General features: G+C 26.0%; 1 protein-coding gene across 6 annotated transcripts in view; it reads left to right on the plus strand.

The window, feature by feature from the left end:
* The window catches only part of Prosap (SH3 and multiple ankyrin repeat domains prosap), a 579,703-nt gene that overhangs the window by 333,249 nt on the left and 225,963 nt on the right, over positions 1–20,491 (plus strand). The gene's annotated exons all lie outside the window — the stretch shown is intronic.

Here is a 20,491-nt window from a genome sequence, read left to right on the forward strand (position 1 = left end):
AATTTTGTCAAAATTGTATTTCTATAGAAAATTTTGTTAATATTTTATTTCTATGGAAAATTTTGTTAAAATTTTGTTTCTACATAAAATTTTGTCAAAATTGTATTTCTATAGAAAATTTTGTCAAAATTTTATTTTATTTCTATAGAAAATTTTGTCAAAATATACTTCCGTAGGAAATTTTGTCAAAATTTTATTTCTGTAGAAAATTTTATTAAAATTGTATTTCTATAGAAAATGTTGTCAAAATTTTATATCTATAGAAATTTTTGTCAAAATTTTATTTCTATAGGAAATGTTGTCAAAATTTTATTTCTATAGAAAATTTTGTCAAAATTTTATTTTATAGAAATTTTATTCAAAATTTTCTTTTTATAGAAAATTTATTCAAAATCTTATTTCTATAGAAAATTTTGTCAAAATTGTATTTCTATAGAAAATTTTGTCAAAATTTTATTTCTATAGAAAGTTTTGTCAAATTTTTATTTCTATTTTCTCCAAATTTTATTTCTATAAAACCTTTTCTCCAAATTTTATTTCTATATAAAATGTTCTCCAAATTTGATTTCTATAGAAAATTTTGTCAAAATTGTATTTCTATAGAAAATTTTGTCAAAATTTTATTTCTATAGAAAATTTTGTCTACATTTTATTTCTACAGAAAATATTATTTCTATAGAAAATTTTGTCAAGATTGTATTTCTATAGAAAATTTTTTTCAAAATTTTATTTTATAGAAATGTTATTCAAAATTTTATTTCTATAGAAAATTTATTGAAAATTTTGTCAAAATTGTATTTCTATAGAAAATTTTGTTAATATTTTATTTCTATGGAAAATTTTGTTAAAATTTTGTTTCTATATAAAATTTTGTCAAAATTGTATTTCTATAGAAAATTTTGTCAAAATTTTATTTTATTTCTATAGAAAATTTTGTCAATATATACTTCCGTAGGAAATTTTGTCAAAATTTTATTTCTGTAGAAAATTTTATTAAAATTGTATTTCTATAGAAAATGTTGTCAAAATTTTATTTCTATAGAAATTTTTGTCAATATTTTATTTTATAGAAATTTTATTCAAAATTTTCTTTTTATAGAAAATTTATTCAAAATCTTATTTCTATAGAAAATTTTGTCAAAATTTTATTTATTTATTTATTTTTTTTTGGGGGGTTTAATAAACTGCCTGAATTTATTCTGATAATTGGTTGATAGTTTTGCTGCAAGTAGAGGATGCTGATGAGGAATGTGGTAATTCCGAAACGTGCGTCCATCCAACCATCTTGCAGTCTATAGGGCTTTGCCCAAATAAATTTGACAAACATTCTTTTCCTCTGTTGGTTAAGCTACACTTGTAGTTTAGTCAATGTATGGTTTTAAGCTGCAATAAAAAACAACAACAAAAATTTTATTTCTATAAAAAATTTTGTCAAAAATTTTTTTCTATAGAAAGTTTTGTCAAAATTTTATTTCTGTGGAAAGTTGTGTCAAAATTTTATTTCTATAGAAAATTTTGTGCACATTTTATATCCAAGTTTTATTTCTACAGAAAATGTTGTCAAAATTTTATTTTTATAGAAAATTTTGTCAAAATTTTATTTCAATAGAAAATCTTGTCAAAATTTTATTTCTATAGAAATTTTTGTGAAAATTTATTTCTATAGAAAATTTTGTCAAAATTTTATTTCTATAGAAAATTTTGTCAAAATTTTATTTCTATAGAAAATTTTGTCAAAATTTTATTTCTATAAAAACCTTTGTCAAAATTGTATTTCTATAGAAAATTTTGTCAACATTTTATTTCTACAGAAAAGTTTTGCACAATTTTATTTCTATAGAAAATTTTTGCAAACTTTTATTTCTATCAAAAAAAAAAAAACTTCGTCAAAATTATATTTCTATAGAATTTTTTTCCAAAATTTTATTTCTCTAGAGAATTTGTTCAAAATTTTATTTCTATAGAAAATTTTGTCAAAATTTTATTTCTATAGAAATTTTTGTCAAAATATTATTTCTATAGAAAATTTTGTTCAAAATTTTATTTCTGTAGAAAATTTTGTAAAAATTTTATTTCTATAGAAAATCTTCTCAAAATTTTATTTCTATAGAAAATTTTGTCAAAATTTTATTTCTATAGAAAATCTTGTCAAAATTTTATTTCTATAGAAATTTTTGTCAAAATTTATTTCTATAGAAAATTTATGCAAAATTTTATTTCTATAGAAAATTTAGTTGGTTAGGAAGGAATATTTTGAAATATCTACCAAAACTTCAAAAATTCTTCCAAAGACTGAAGAGCTATTCTCGGAGAGTAGCACAACAGTCGGAAGGGCCGTGGGTATAATGATCGCACACATCTGCGCCAAATAGGAGCAACAGTCCAGATTAAATCTTCGAACACTTCTTTTGTCACTGCCCTGCCTTTAATAGGCAAATAGTTTACCATATCGGCGAAGAGGTGATTCGGGATCTGGCCCAGTTTGAAAATAGGGACTGGAAACAAATTGAGGACTTCGTTAGAGACACAGTGTTGTTGGAATAAATGAAGAATACAATGGAAAGAAAAAGATAGAGCGCACAACAAGCTAAATGATAGCTTGTCATGTCATCCAACATATGAGACAGGGCAACCTGAATCCTCTTTTCAATAGCAATCCGCAGCGCAGTATTTTGCACCCTTTTGGTAGTTTGTCCACTGTGTCTCTCTTTTACTGGGAGGCCGAACTGCGGCCACATAATCGATAAGGGTATGGCTCGTAGATTTCTTCAATCGTCTTCTTATATTTCCCCCAACTGCTACTAGCCAATGCCTTCAGGATCTTGTTTTAACTCCCAATTCTCTTAGCAACGACGTGACGACGAGGTTTCTGTCGGTTTCCACCAAGCAATTATGGTCATTGTGGTCAATCCGAATCCTCTTTTCAATAGCAATCCGCATTGTCCAGAAAAGACAATTTTTCCATTAAGCCATCATTGTGTATAATTTATATTATTTTTTTTTTATCAAATTTTATTTAAATGTGCTAGTTTTGTAATCAACCTTGACTATAAAATCAAACATGCGTTTCTTTGCGTGGTGGAAAATTTACCTTAGATCAAAGCCGTACGAATTCAATGGAGGGATGCAAATTTGAAAGATAAAAAGTCCTAAATTTAATAAAGGGTGATTCTTTTGAGGTTAGGATTTTCATGCATTAGTATTTGACAGATCACGTGGGATTTCAGACATGGTGTCAAAGAGAAAGATGCTCAGTAGCTTTGACATTTCATCATGAATAGACTTACTAACGAGCAACGCTTGCAAATCATTGAATTTTAATACCAAAATCAGTGGCAGAAAATCCGCTTTTTTATCGACAAATTTTGTTCAGCGATGAGGCTCATTTCTGGTTGAATGGCTACGTAAATAAGCAAAATTGCCGCATTTGGAGTGAAGAGCAACCAGAAGCCGTTCAAGAACTGCCCATGCATCCCGAAAAATGCACTGTTTGGTGTGGTTTGTACGCTGGTGGAATCATTGGACCGTATTTTTTCAAAGATGCTGTTGGACGCAACGTTACGGTGAATGGCGATCGCTATCGTTCGATGCTAACAAACTTTTTGTTGCCAAAAATGGAAGAACTGAACTTGGTTGACATGTGGTTTCAACAAGATGGCGCTACATGCCACACAGCTCGCGATTCTATGGCCATTTTGAGGGAAAACTTCGGAGAACAATTCATCTCAAGAAATGGACCGGTAAGTTGGCCACCAAGATCATGCGATTTGACGCCTTTAGACTATTTTTTGTGGGGCTACGTCAAGTCTAAAGTCTACAGAAATAAGCCAGCAACTATTCCAGCTTTGGAAGACAACATTTCCGAAGAAATTCGGGCTATTCCGGCCGAAATGCTCGAAAAAGTTGCCCAAAATTGGACTTTCCGAATGGACCACCTAAGACGCAGCCGCGGTCAACATTTAAATGAAATTATCTTCAAAAAGTAAATGCCATGGACCAATCTAACGTTTCAAATAAAGAACCGATGAGATTTTGCAAATTTTATGCGTTTTTTTAAAAAAAAAGTTATCAAGCTCTTAACAAATCACCCTTTAAAAAAATGTAAATCAAAATTTATGAAAATTTATTTATTTTAAAGATATTTGTCCTTATTTATGGCGTGTTCTAAACTTGAGTTTGCATAGGTCAATATTTTTAGGATGGGGTTAAAATTTACTTTTACTTTTTTTGCTGTAGATCAAATTTCTTTTGAGGCCAGAATTTTTTTTTACCTATTTTTACAATTCTAATACGAGCTTATTGGACATGAGGATTATGGGATTGGTATTATTATATTATTGAGAGTTCTGTTGGCCGTACTATAACACATTACATTATTTGCATACCTATAGTATCTTCAGTACATATCCTCATAATGGATTTAGATATCAATTGTCTATTATTTACTCTCATGGCAAATTTAATACCTACGATTTATTGTATTACAAATTTCCACTCAATTGACATGTACAATGCAATTTATAAAGCCATTAAATTTAAATGTATTGTAAAAATTTTAAAACGTAAAATTTAAAATATTATTTGGTAATTCTCATCCAAGAAGAGAATCCATATTATATTCTTTGCATAGTTAAATGATTCACACGTTCATATTTATTTTGTAATTAAATTTTGAAATATGATTTCGATGGCGTATGATTGTTATTAATTTTAAAGGACATCATATTCAGCACACATAATACCTATGTTAAAAATATTTAATAAATCCTAATACCAATTAACACTTTCCCAATTATATTATATTGAAGATGTATCGTAAATCTTCATTTGCTGCGAAATAATATTTGATGTTAATTGATATGGGCTATATGAAAAAAAAAATAAAATGTAAATAGATTTTTAAAATAAATTCAATTCTATAAGCCACCAGGGCTTCAATATCCTTATTTCGATTAATAGAGCCAGACGTAGAGGTCTATGGCAAAAATACATAAATAAAATCCAATAACATTTCCTAAAAAAATAATGTGTTTTTCTTACTGTAGATAAAATTTTCTTTGTGGTATCCGTATAATTGATATGCGTATAATTGATATTAATTATTATTATTTGTTTATTTAAATAGATTTTTAAATTAAAATCAATTCAATTCTGTAAGCCCCGGTTTCAATATCTTTATTTCGATTGACGTAGAAGTCTATGGCAAAAATACATAAATAAAATATAAAAAAAACTTTCCTAAACACTAGTTCGTTTTTCTTTCTATAGATACAATTTTTCTCTGTGGTACCCCATTGCGTATAATTGATATTAATTATTATTATTTTTTTAAACTTAAACAGATTATTAAATTCAATTCTGTAAGCTCTGGTTTCAATATCTTTATTTCGATTGATAGACACAGATGTTGAGGTCTATGCCAAAACTACATAAATAAAATGCAATAACTTTTCCTAAAAACTAGTTCGTTTTTCTTTCTATTGAAAAATATTTTCTCTGTGGTACCCTATTGCGTATAATTGATATTAATTATTATTATTTTTTTATTTAAATAGATTATTAAATTCAATTATGTAAGCCCTGGTTTCAATATATTTAGTTCGATTGTTAGAGCCAGACGTAGAGGTCTATGCAAAAACTACATAAATAAAATTAAAAAAAAAAACTTTTCTTTCTATAGATAAAATTTTTCTCTGTGGTACCCCATTGCGTATAATTGATATTAATTATTATTATTGTTTTAATTTAAATGGATTATTAAATTCAGTTCTGTAAGTCCTGGTTTCAATATCTTTATTTCGATTGATAGAGCCAGACGTAGAGGTCTATGCCATAAATACATAAATAAAAACTTTTCTTTCTATAGATAAAATTTTTTTCTGTGGTACCCCATTGCGTATAATTGATATTAATTATTATTATTTTTTTAATTTAAATAGATTATTAAATTCAATTCTGTAAGCCCTGGTTTAAATATCTTTATTTCGATTGATAGACACAGATGTAGAGGTCTATGCCACAAATACATAAATAAAGTAAAAATAAAAACTTTTCTTTCTATAGATAAAATTTTTCTCTGTGGTACCCCATTGCGTATAATTGATATTAATTATTATTATTGTTTTAATTTAAATGGATTATTAAATTCAGTTCTGTAAGTCCTGGTTTCAATATCTTTATTTCGATTGATAGAGCCAGACGTAGAGGTCTATGCCATAAATACATAAATAAAAACTTTTCTTTCTATAGATAAAATTTTTTTCTGTGGTACCCCATTGCGTATAATTGATATTAATTATTATTATTTTTTTAATTTAAATAGATTATTAAATTCAAATCTGTAAGCCCTGGTTTAAATATCTTTATTTCGATTGATAGACACAGATGTAGAGGTCTATGCCACAAATACATAAATAAAATAAAAATAAAAACTTTTCTTTCTATAGATAAAATTTTTCTCTGTGGTACTCCATTGCGTATAATTGATAATTATTATTATTTTTTATTTAAATAGATTATTAAATTCAATTCTGTAAGACCTGGTTTCAATATCTTTATTTCGATTGATAGAGCCACACGTAGAGGTCTATGCCATAAATATATAAATAAAATAAAAAAAAAATATTTTCTTCCTATAGAAAAAATTTTTCTCTGTGGTACCCCATTGCGTATAATTGATATTAATTATTATTTTTTATTTAAATAGATTATTAAATTCAATTCTGTAAGCCCTGGTTTCAATATCTTTAATTCGATTGATAGACACATATGTAGAGATCTATGCCAAAACTACACAAATAAAATCCAATAATTTGTCCTAAAAACTAGTTCGTTTTTCTTTCTATTGAAAAATGTTTTCTCTGTGGTACCCTATTGCGTATAATTGATATTAATTATTATTATTTTTTATTTAAATAGATTATTAAATTCACGTATGTAAGCCCTGGTTTCAATATCTTTATTTCGATTGATAGAGCCAGACGTAGAGGTCTATGCCATAAATACAAAAATAAAATAAAAAAACTTTTCCTAAACACTAGTTCGTTTTTCTTTCTATAGATAAAATTTTTCTCTGTGGTACCCCATTGCGTATAATTGATATTAAATATTATTATTTTTTTAATTTAAATATATTATTAAATTCAATTCTGTAAGCCCTAGTTTCAATATCTTTATTTCGATTTATACACACAGATGTAGAGGTCTATGCCAAAACTACACAAATAAAATCCAATAATTTGTCTTTCTATTTAAAAATTATTTCTATTTAAAAATTTTTTTTCTGTGGTACCCTATTGCGTATAATTGATATTAATTATTATTATTTTTTATTTAAATAGATTATTAAATTCACTTATGTAAGCCCTGGTTTCAATATATTTAGTTCGATTGATAGAGCACAAATACACAAATAAAATATAAAAAAAAAACTTTCCTAAACAGTAGGTTGTTTTTCTTTCTATAGATAAAATTTTTCACTGTGGTACCCCATTGCGTATAATTGATATTAAATATTATTATTATTATTTTTTTAATTTAAATAGATTATTAAATTCAATTCTGTAAGCTCTGGTTTCAATATCTTTATTTCGATTGATAAACACAGATGTAGAGGTCTATGCCTAAACTACATAAATAAAATGCAATAACTTTTCCTAAAAACTAGTTCGTTTTTCTTTCTATTAAAAATGTTTTCTCTGTGGTACCCTATTGCGTATAATTGATATTAATTATTATAATTATTATTATTATTTTATTTAAGTATATTGTTAAATTCAATTTTGTAAGCCCAGGTTTCAATATCTTTATTTCGATTGATAGAGCCAGACGTAGAGGTCTATGCCATAAATACATAAATAAAATAAAAAAAAACTTTTCTTTCTATAGATAAAATTTTTCTCTGTGCTACCCCATTGCGTATAATTGATATTAATTATTATTATTTTCTTACTTAAAGAGTTTTTAAATTCAGTTGAGTTCTGTATTCCCTGGTTTCAATATCCTTATCTCGATTGATAGAGACCGATGTAGAGGTCTATGCCACAAATACATAAATACAATCCAATAACTTTTCCTAAAAACTAGTTCGTTTTTCTTTCTATTGAACAATTTTATTCTCTATGGTACCCTATTGCGTATAATTGATATTAATTATTTTGCCCTAGACAACACTATACTAAAATCGCTGCCATTTCACATCTATTAATGTTACTGACCCCATTTAAAAAGTAAATGCCAGTAGACATATCACACTAGCAATAAAGTAAATAAATTAAGTTTGACATTCTTGGGTATTCCACATTTAGTCTCTTGAATTTCTACTAAAAGCATTTAAAACAAATCTCATTTAACTTTTAGAGTTTATATAAATCACCGTTAAATTACAATTTGTCACAGTTCATTAGCACAATGACAAGAAATAGGTAATAGAATAAACTAATCAGCATATTGGAAACTTTGTCATTGCGAAACGCATCACTTGTATACTAAAGTTGAAAGCGAGACCAAATGAAGCCTATGCCATTAGAATAAAATTTCTATAAAGCTAATTTAATAACAAAAAATTAAATTAAATTACTTTTTTCATAAGAGAATGGAGAAATTGAAAATTTGGAAAGAGCATAAATGCCGAAAAATAATTTACTTAAAATATGCTAATTTATAGCGAACAAAAAACAACGAAAATATTGAACAAAATGTACAATCTAGATATGTATGTTTTCATATAAAAATATTAATAAGCATTATTGCTAATTATATTCATGATTTATGGTATGGACATGTTAGCTTTTCACATTATGTTTAATGTTGAAAGCTGGAAGCAATTTAAAAAAAATGTGAGAATATTATTCTATTCTATGAAATATTGATTTAATTAAATTTATATTATTATTATTTTGTGTTTTTTTTGTGAAAATGTATTGTAATATTTACAATATATTTTTGAGTGTGATGATAATTTAATTTATTAATATTAAATAATAACGAATGAATAGCAGGTAAAATATGTAAAACCTAAGGTATTTAGAAATTAATATTAATTATACGCAAGATGGTCCTCATGGACCATTTTTCCATTACTATGCCTTTCATTACAAAATAAGTGCTTGATAAAATACCAAATAGTATATTAAAAGAATTTCATTGTACTTTTAAATGGAAAAATTAATTTCAGAATATAAGAAAAAAAATATTTTTATATGTAAACAAGCGATTCAAGACCAAGGAATTATGGCCAGCGGTCAGAAAAGACATTTCTTCCATTTGGCCAACATTGCGTATAATTGATATTAATTTTTAAATATAATTTATTTAAGAACAAAAAATATGAAACCAAACACATATTTAAATACCATCTAGATATGTTTCCATATAAAAATATTAAATACCATTATTTCTAATTATATGCATAATTTTTGGTATGAGAATTTGATCTTTTCATTGTACATTAAGCTAGGAAGTATGTAAATGGCAATTAAGAAAAAATTATGGGAATATTGTTTTATTCTACGAAATAATGATTTAATTAAATTTATTCAATTAGTATCTTGTGGCTTTTTGTGAAAAGCTATTGTATTATTTACAATTTTATTTTATTGATAATTTAATGATAACGATGATGATAAATTAATATATTAATTTTAAATAAAGTGAATAAATAAGAAATTAATATCAATTATACGCAACATAGTCCCCATGGACCTTTTTGGACATTTTTTTATGGACATTTTTCCATTACCAAATAAGTGCTTGATAAAATACCAAATAACAAATTAAAGGAATTTCATTTTACAGTTAAATGGAGAAATTTTATTCAGAATATTGAAAAACAATTTTTATACGTAAACAAGCGATCCAAGACCAAGGAACTATGGTCAGTAGTCAGTTGTCAGAAAATACACTTCTTCCATTTGGACAGCATTGCGTATAATTAATATTAATTTTTAAATATAATTTATTTAAGAACAAAAAATATTAAACCAAACACATATTTAAATACCATGTTTCCATATAAAAATATTAAATACCATTATTTCTAATTACATGCATAATTTTTGGTATGAGAATTTGATCTTGTCATTGTACATTAAGCTAGGAAGTATGTAAATGGCAATTAAGAAAAAAATATGGGAATATTATTTTATTCTACGAAATAGAAATTTAATTAAATTTATTCAATTAGTACTTTGTGGCTTTTTGTGAAAAGCTATTGTATTATTTACAATTTTATTTTAGTGTGATGATAATTTTCGAAATTAATATCAATTATACGCAATATAGTCCACATGGACCATTTTTCCATTACTAAATAAGTGCTTGACTTTTTGTGAAAAGGTATTATATTATTTACAATTTTATTTTATTGTGGTGATAATTTAATTGTAATTTAATTAATTTTAGATAAATTGAGCTAATTTCAAATTAATATCAATTATACGCAATATAGTCCACATGGACCATTTTCCATTACTAAATAAGTGCTTGATAAAATACCAAATAGTAAATTAAAGGAATTTTATTTTACTTTTTAAAGGGAAAAATTAAATTCTGAATATTTAAAAACAATTTTTATACGTAGAAAAACGATCCAAGACAAAAAAATTATGGCCAGTGGTCATAAAAGACATTTCTTCCATTTGGCCAGCATTGCGTATAATTGATATTAATTTTTAAATAGAATTTATTTAAGAACAAAAAATAGTAAACCAAACACATATTTAAATATCAACTAGATATGTTTCCATATAAAAATATTAAATAACATTATTTCTAATTATATGCATAATTTTTGGTATGGGAATTCGAGCTTGTCTTTGTACATTAAGCTAAGAAGTATGTTAATGGCAATTAAGAAAAAATTATGGAAATATTATTTTATTCTAGGAAATAAGGATTTAATTAAATTTAATCAATTAGTATTTTGTGGCTTTTTGTGAAAAGCTATTGTATTATTTACAATTTTATTTTATTGTGATGATAATTTAATTGTAATTTAATTAATTTTAAATAAATTGAGCTAATTAGAAATTAATATCAATTATACGCAATGTAGTCCACATGGACCATTTTTCCATTACTAAATAAGTGCTTGATAAAATACCAAATAGTAAATTAAAGGAATATCATTTTACTTTTAAAGGGGAAAAAATTAAACTAAAAAAAATTAGATATAAAAAAATTAATTAATTTTAAATAAAGTGAACTACTTAGAAATTAATATCAATTATACACAATATAGTCCACATGGACCACTTTTCCATACTTAAACAAGCGATCCAAGACCAACGAATTATGGAAGACACTTCTTCCATTTGGCCAACATTGCGTATAATTGATATTAATTTTTAAATAAAATTTATTTAAGAACAGAAATGATTAAACAAAAATGCACATTTAAATGTCCAATAAATATATATTTTCATATAAAAATATTCAATACCATTATTGTCAATTATCTGCATGATTTATGGTACATACTTAGCTTATGGGAATATCCCAGACAAGCGATCCAAAACAAAGAAATTATGGCCAGTGGTCAGAAAAGACACTTCTTCCATTTGGCCAGCATTGCGTATAATTGATATAAATATTTTAACCCTTTCACTACCGATGTCCACTTAGAGGGACATTCGAAAAAGACACCAAATTCTATTTTCCCACTTAGTTTCGATTTATTTCTCGATTTTATTTTAAAGTACAGACTTTAATCTAAATAAGCTATAAATATTTTCCATATTGATGAGCAATAAAATGAATTTTTATAAACTTCTTTATCAATAAACGAAAAATATGAAAATCTGCGACAATTTTTCTGCTGTATGTTTGTAGTAAGTGGGCATTTATACAAAAACTATAACTGATACTTTTTCGGGTTCTTTTTTGTATTTTTTCTCACACTTTGAAAGATATTATAGGCCAAATAGCGCTTATTTTCGTAAGGCCATTGGGTCACAATTCAAGAATCAAGTTTTCAGAACAAGCTCATATAGCTCTTGAAGTAATTGAGGTAGGTTTTCAATATGACAATTTTTGTTCTACATGCTGTTAGTACAAGTAAAAACAGAAGAAAAATAAAAGTTTTTAACATTAGGTTTATTTCGGTAGTGAAAGGGTTAATAGAATCTATTTAAGAACAAAAAATATTAAACACAAATGCACATTTCAATGTCCAATAAATATATATTTTCATATTAAAATTTTCAATACCCTTTTTGCTAATTATCTGCATGATTTATGGTATGGACATCCTAGCTTTTCATTGTACATTATACAAAGAAATATGTGTATGGGAATATCCCTTCTATTCTACGTAAAATTTATTTAATTAAATTTATTACATTTTTTTCATGCGTTTTTGTGAAAATGTGGTCATATTTACAATATCTCTTTAAGTGTGATGATAATTTAATTATATGTAAAACCTAAGCTATTTAGAAATTAATATCAATTATACGCAACAGGGTACCCTTGGAAATGTTGGGCTTATTATACTTTTCATTACGAAATAATTGTTTGCAAATAAATGCAAATTAAAAGAATTTCATTTTACACTTAAAGAGAAAACATTCAATTCAGAATATGTAAAACAAAAAAAAAAACATATAATTAACCAGCGGTCATAGATGAGAGATTTATGGCCAGAAAAGACAATTCTTCCATTGGGCCAGCATTGCGTATAATTGATATTAATTTTTAATAGAATTTCTTAAAAAAGAAAATATTAAATTTGTATTTAAATAATAAATTTAGATATGTATTCAAATACAGATATCATAATTTATATATAATTATATATTATCATTATTGCTAATCATTTCCATGATTTATGGTATGGGCATGCTAGCGTCTCATTCTACATTATACGTAAAAATAGGCATATGTCAATTGAAACAAGTATATACGGCCGTAAGTTCGGCCAGGCCGAAGCTTATGTACCCTCCACTATGGATTGCGTAGAAACTTCTACTGAAGACTGTCATCCACAATCGAATTACTTGGGTTGCGGTAACACTTGCCGATGGCAAGGTATCTTAAAACTTACTAACACCGTCTTCTAAATTACAAGGTGGTCCATACGTAGTATATATTAAACTAAAAAAGGCCGATTAAATATGTATATAATTAAGTTTAAAGTTTCTATAGAAATAAAATTTTGACAAAATAAAATTTTGATAACATTTTCTATAGAAGTAAAATTTGAAAAAAATGTTCTATAGAAATAAAATTTGAAAAAATTTTCTATAAAAATAAACTTTTGACAAAATTTTCTATAGAAATAAAATTTTGACAAAATTTTCTATAGAAATAAAATTTTGACAAAATTTTCTATAGAAATAAAATTTTGACAATGTTTTCCATAAAAATTAAATTTTGGTAGATTATTTTTGGCTCGAGTGGCAACCATGAATATGAACCGATATGGACCAATTTTTGTGTGATTGGGGATCAGCTATATATAACTATAGACAGATATGGACCAATTTTGGCATGGATATTAGCGGCCTTATACTAACACCACGTTGCAAATTTCAACCGGATCGGATGAATTTTGCTCCAACGAGAGGCTCCGGAGGACAAATCTGGGAATCGATTTATATGGGGGCTATATATAATTGTTACAGACCATATACTAACACCATGAACCAAATTTCAGCAGGGTCGGATGAAATTTGCTTCTCTTAGAGCAATCGCAAGCCAAATTTAGGGGTCCGTTTATATGGGGGCTATACGTAAAAGTGGACCGATATGGACCAATTTTTGCTTGGTTGTTAGAGACCATACACTAACACCATGAACCAAATTTCAGCCGGGTCGGATGAAATTTGCTTCTCTTAGAGCAATCGCAAGCCAAATTTGGGGGTCCGTTTATATGGGGGCTATACGTAAAAGTGGACCGATATGGACGAATTTTGGCTTGGTTGTTAGAGACCATACACTAACACCATGTACCAAATTTCAGCCGGATCGGATGAAATTTGCTTCTCTTAGAGCAATCGCAAGCCAAATTTGGGGGTCCGTTTATATGGGGGCTCTACGTAAAAGTAGACCGATATGGACCAATTTTTGCATGGTTGTTAGAGACCATATACTAACACCATGTACCAAATTTCAGCCGGATCGGATCAAATTTGCTTCTCTTAGAGCAATCGCAAGCCAAATTTGAGGGTCCGTTTATATGGGGGCTATACGTAAAAGTGGACCGATATGGCCCATTTGCAATACCATCCGACCTACATCAATAACAACTACTTGTGCCAAGTTTCAAGTCGATAGCTTGTTTCGTTCGGAAGTTAGCGTGATTTCAACAGACGGACGGACGGACATGCTCAGATCGACTCAGAATTTCACCACGACCCAGAATATATATACTTTATGGGGTCTTAGAGCAATATTTCGATGTGTTACAAACGGAATGACAAAGTTAATATACCCCCATCCTATGGTGGAGGGTATAAAAATATAAGAATAGGATCATATATTACAAAATATTGATTTAATTAAATTTATTACATTACTATATACCTAAGAGTGTGGTGATAATTTAATTTATTAATATTAAATAAAGTGATTGAATTGTAGGAAATGTACACAAAACCAAGAGTATGTGGAAATTAATATCAATTATACGCCAGATGGTCACTACGGAGACGTTGGCTTTATTATTACATTTCCATTACTAAATAATTGCTTAAAAAATACAAAACAGTAAATTGAAGGAATTTCATTTAAAGAGAAACATTAAATTCAGAAAATTTCAAAACCATTTTTATACCTAAACAAGCCATCAAAGACCAAATAAGTATGGCCAGTGGTCAGAAAAGACAGTTTTTCCATTGGACCCGCATTGCGTATAATTGATATTATTTTTTTTAATATAATTTATTAAAATAAAATATTTAACCGAATGTACATTAAAATGTTTTATTTTTTGTCATCAATCACGAAACTAATTTATCCAAATAATTTTTAATTGAAATGTCTTCAATCACAGAAATTAAAAAAATAATTGATATATTAATTTTTGTATTTGATCTTTTGTTTCAATTAAAATATTTGTTGAATCAATTAAATGGTCAATTGAATATTTTTTACAACTCAATTATGGCTTTAATTGAAAAAAATTTCGTGAATTTTGTTTTTCTGTGTATAGATATGTTGCAATATAAAAATATTTTTTAGTATTATTGCTAATAATCTGCATGATTTATGATATGGACATGCTAGTTTTTCATAGTGCATAATACAAAAAAGTATGCATATATTTCTAAATATTGATTTAATTAAATTTAATACATTAGTATTTTGTGTTTTTTTTTTTGGGAATGTAGTAATAATTACAATTACTTTTTAAATGTGATGATAATATAATTTAATAATATTACTTAAAGTTTAAGAAGCGGAGAATAAATGAATAAATAAATAAAATAAAACATAGGGCATTTAAAAATAAATATCAATTATACGCAAGATGGCCCCCCATGGAAATATTTGGTTTTTTATTTCTTGTCATTACTGGAATATTATAAAGAAATAATGCAAAATAGTAAATAAAAATAATATAAAAGAAAAAAAATAAAAAAATAAAAAAAATAAATAATTTTGCACAAAAAAAACAAATAAAGTAAAACCAAAAAAAAAGCGTATACATTAACCAACGATTAAATGCCAAGGAGCTATGGACATTGTCCAAAAGATACAATTCTTTGATAAGTGCAGCATTGCGTATAATTGATATTATTAAAAAAAAATTTTAAAAAATATATATAAATGGAACAGCTCTAAATTCATATAATTTGCTTTTACTATTACTGATGTCATTTCAGTGGCAAGATATATATGGATTGGTTAGTTCATAAAAATTTTAACAGCCATTATAGCTAATTATTTGCATAATTTATGGTGTGGACAGAATATCCATTAATTGCACATAAATCAAAGATATGTGCATAGGTTAAATGGAAAACATAGGAGTGTCTTATTTGGTGTGCAAATTAAATTGATTTATTTGGAATTATAAGAGTGCATTTTTTATGAATTTTTCCAAACAGAGTAGAATTATTGATAATGCCAAAGATATATAATTTATATAATAATATTATTTATTAATATTAATTTTGATAAAAAAAAATATATAAAAATGCATAAAACCTAAAATATTTGGGAATTAATATCAATTATACGTAATGTGGTCACCATTACGTATAATTGATATTAATTTTGATAAAAAATATATAAAAATGCATAATACTTAAAATGTTTGGGAATTAATATCAATTATACGTAATCTAGTCATCATTACGTATAATTGATATTAATTTTGATAAAACAAAATATATATAACAATGCATAAGACTTAAAATGTTTGGGAATTAATATCAGTTATACGTAATGTGGTCCCCATTGGAAGTATTTACCATCCACTAGAAAAGTAATGTAAAATAAATGATTTTTAGTGAAATCAATGTTTATAATTCACAATTTTACCAAACTTCTTCTAAAGTTAACCATCGACCGATGTTCAAAGTAAATATCTTTTGAACATGAATGCGAAAACAACATCTTGTAACGGCAACAATAAAAATATCTTAGAATTGGTCCCTATCATTAAATGGGGATTAGGGACACATTTGTTTACTTAGGATCGCAAGAAAATCCTTACACTGGCTGATAAGGGGGCATGTGTGATGTGTGTGTACTTGGGATCTTAATTTGACAAAGTAGATAAGGGATAATTGTGCGCTACGATCAGTTGGTCGGATGCTCAGGAAAGAAAGAACATTTTTGTGAATAAATCAGTATGAAAAGAATACTCATCTTGTTTGTTTAATTAATCAGCGACCTCTTTGCTCATTGAGGTAATATATAGTAATCATAATAATTGCAAATAATTAGGCATTAACGATTAAATAAAACAATTTTTAGTTACACGTTTACAGTATATTTTTATCTATTTTTATTGATTGAATAAAACCAACTTTTTGCCTTTTTTCACAAGGTAAAAAATTATGAATTAATATCAATGAGGCCTCTCCATTGGAAATGTTTGCCTTTTTCCACTAAAAAAAAGTAATGAGAAAATAAAGGATTTTTTCTTGTAAAATTAATTATCATAAAAAGAAGTAAAATTAAAAACTTACTCATTTCTTAATGATTATAATAATAATGAAAATATATAGGAATTAATATAAATTATACGCAATGTAGCCCCCATTGGAAATATTTGCCGCTCTCCACAAGAAAAGTAATGCAAACTAAGCGATTTCATTCTTCCATCAATTTTTAGTAAAATTAACCAACGATCCATAGAAGAAATAATAATAGCTTATTCATAAGGCTATGATATAGTGATAATAATGAAATTCTAAAAAATAGAAATTAATATCAATCATACGGCCCCATTGGAAATATTTGCCATTTTCGCAAAAAAAAAAACTAACGAAAAATAAGAGATTTTTTGCAATTCACAATGTAAAATTATCTTTCGATAAAAAGACGACATATTAATAGCTTACTTTTTAAGCTATTGTATAGTAATAATAATAAAAATCTAAAATATTTACACACAAAAAACATTTTCTGATTCAAACACGAAATTAATTGATCCAATTAATTTTTTAATTGAAATGTCTTCAAACACAGAAATGATAGTATTAATTAAAAAATTAATTGAATGTCAATTAAAAAAATAATTGAAGGTCAATTAAAAAAATAATTGATACTATTAATTTTTGTGATTGGTTTTTGTTTCAATTAATTTTTTTTTTAATTTTTAAAACTCAATTAAAAAAAAATTGGAAAAATTGTTGTGATTTTTTTTTCTGCATAGGAATTATTATCAATTATAAGCACTCTGGTGTCCAGTAGAAATCATTGCCTTTTTTCATTAATTTTTTTTTTTTTTTTTTTTGTGAAATTAACCTTCGATTCGTAGGAGGAAAAATAATAGCTTACTCTTTAGGCTAATATATTATAATAACAATAAAAATCTAAAATATTTGGGAATTAGTATCATTTATATGCACTGTGGCCCTCATTATAAATATTTACCACAAGAAAAGTAATGAAAAATAATATACAGAAGAAAAATTAATGGCTTATTCATTAAGTTATTATGTAATTATAATACTAATAATAATATATAGAAATTAATATCAATTATACGCAATATGGCAACCATTGCACATATTTGCCTTTTTCCTCTAGGAAATAATGCAAACTAACCGATCATTAGAAGACACAATTATAGCTTGCTCATTAGCCTATTCTATATAAATCTAAAAAAATTGAATTAATATTAATTATACGCACTGTTTCCGTTGGAAATATTTGCCTTTTTCCACTAGAAAAGTAATGCAAACTTAGCGATTTTTTTCAATCAATGTTTATAATTCTCAATTTTACGAAACTTCTTGTAACATTAACCATTAAACCATAGAAGGAAAATTAATAGCTATTAATGTATAGAAATTATATTCTGACAAAATTTCCTGAAGACATAAAATTTTGACAACATTTTCTATAGAAATAAAATGTTGACAACATTTTCTATAGAAATACAATTTTGACAACATTTTCTATAGAAATAAAGTTTTGATCGAAATTTCTATAGGAATAAAATTTTGACAAAATTTTCTGTAGAAATAAAATATTGACAATATTTTCTATAAAAATAAAATTTTGATAAAATTTTCTATAGAAATAAAATTTCGACAAAATTTTCTATAGAAATAAAGTTTTGATAAAAATTTCTATAGAAATACAATTTTGACAAAATTTTCTATAGAAATAAAATTTTGACAAAATTTTCTGTAGAAATAAAGTTTTGATAAAAATTTCTATGGAAATCAAATTTTGACAAAATTTTCTGCAGAAATAAAATTTTGGCAAAATTTTCTATAGAAATAAAATTTTGACAAAATTTTCTATAGGACTAAAGTTTTGATAAAAAAAATTTCGGCAAAATTTTCTATTGAAATAAAATTTTGACAAAATTTTCTATAGAAATAAAATTTTGACAAAATTTTCTATCGAAATAAAGTTTTGATCAAAATTTCTATAGGAATAAAGTTTTGATAAAAAATTCTGTAGAAATAAAATCTTGACAAAATTTTCTATAGAAAAAAAGTTTTGATAAAATTTCTATAGAAATAAAATTTTGAAAAAATTTTCTATAGAAATAAAATTTTGACAAAATTTTCTACAGAAATAAAATTTCGACAAAACTTTCTATAGAAATAAAAAGTTGACAAAAAGTTCTGTAAAAAAAAGTTTTGATAAAAATTTCTATAGAAATAAAATTTTGACAAAATTTTCTATAGAAATAAAATTTTGACAAAATTTTCTATGGTAATAAAATTTTGACAACATTTTCTATAGAAATAAAGTTTTGATAAAAATTTCTATAGAAATAAAATTTGGACAACATTTTCAATAGAAATAAAACTTTGACAAAATTTTCTATAAAAAAAAATTGATAAAATTTTCTATAGAAATAAAATTTTGACAAAATTTTCTATAGAAATAAAATTTTGACAAAATTTTCTATAGAAATAAATTTTTGACAAAATTTTCTATAGAAATAAAGTTTTGATAAAAATTTCTATAGAAATAAAATTTTGACAAAATTTTCTGTAGAAATAAAATTTTGACATTTTCTATAGCAAAAAAGTTTTGTCAAAAATTTCTATAGAAATAAAATTTTGACCAAATTTTCCATATAAATAAAATTTTGACAAAAATTTCTATAGAAATAAAATTTTGGTAGATCATTTTTGGCGATATGGACCCATTTTTGTGTGATTGGCGATCGGCTATATATAACTATAGACCGATATGGACCAATTTTTGCATGGCTGTTAGCGGCCATATACTAACGTAATGTATCAAATTTCAACCGAATCGGATTAATTTTGTTCCTCCAAGAGGTTCCGGAGGTCAAATCTGGGGATCGATTTATATGGGGGCTATATATAATGATGTACCGATATGGACCAAGTTGTGCATGGTTGTTAGAGACCCAATACTAACCGGATCGGATGAATTTTGCTACTCCAAGAGGCTCCGGAGGATAAATCTGGAGATCGGTTTATATGGGGGTTATATATAATTATGGACGTACATGGACTAATTTTTGCATGGTTGTTAGACACCATATACGTACGCCACGTACCAAATTTCAGCCAAATCGGTTGGAATATGCTTCTCTTAGAGTCTCCGCAAGCCAAATCTGGGGGCCCGTTTATATGGGGGCAATACGTAAAAGTGGTCCAATATGGCCCATTTGCAATACCATCCGACCTACATCAATAACAACTACTTCTGTCAAGTTTCAAGTCGTTATCTTGTTTCGTTCGGAAGTTAGCATGATTTCAACAGACGGACGGACGGACATGCTTAGATCGACTCAGAATTTCACCACGACCCAGAATATATATACTGAGAGCAATATTTCGATGTGTTACAAACGGAATGACAAAGTTAATATACCCCC

Source organism: Haematobia irritans, chromosome 5, assembly GCF_050003625.1.
Source record: "Haematobia irritans isolate KBUSLIRL chromosome 5, ASM5000362v1, whole genome shotgun sequence".
In the NCBI taxonomy this organism is placed as follows: Eukaryota; Metazoa; Arthropoda; class Insecta; order Diptera; family Muscidae; genus Haematobia; species Haematobia irritans.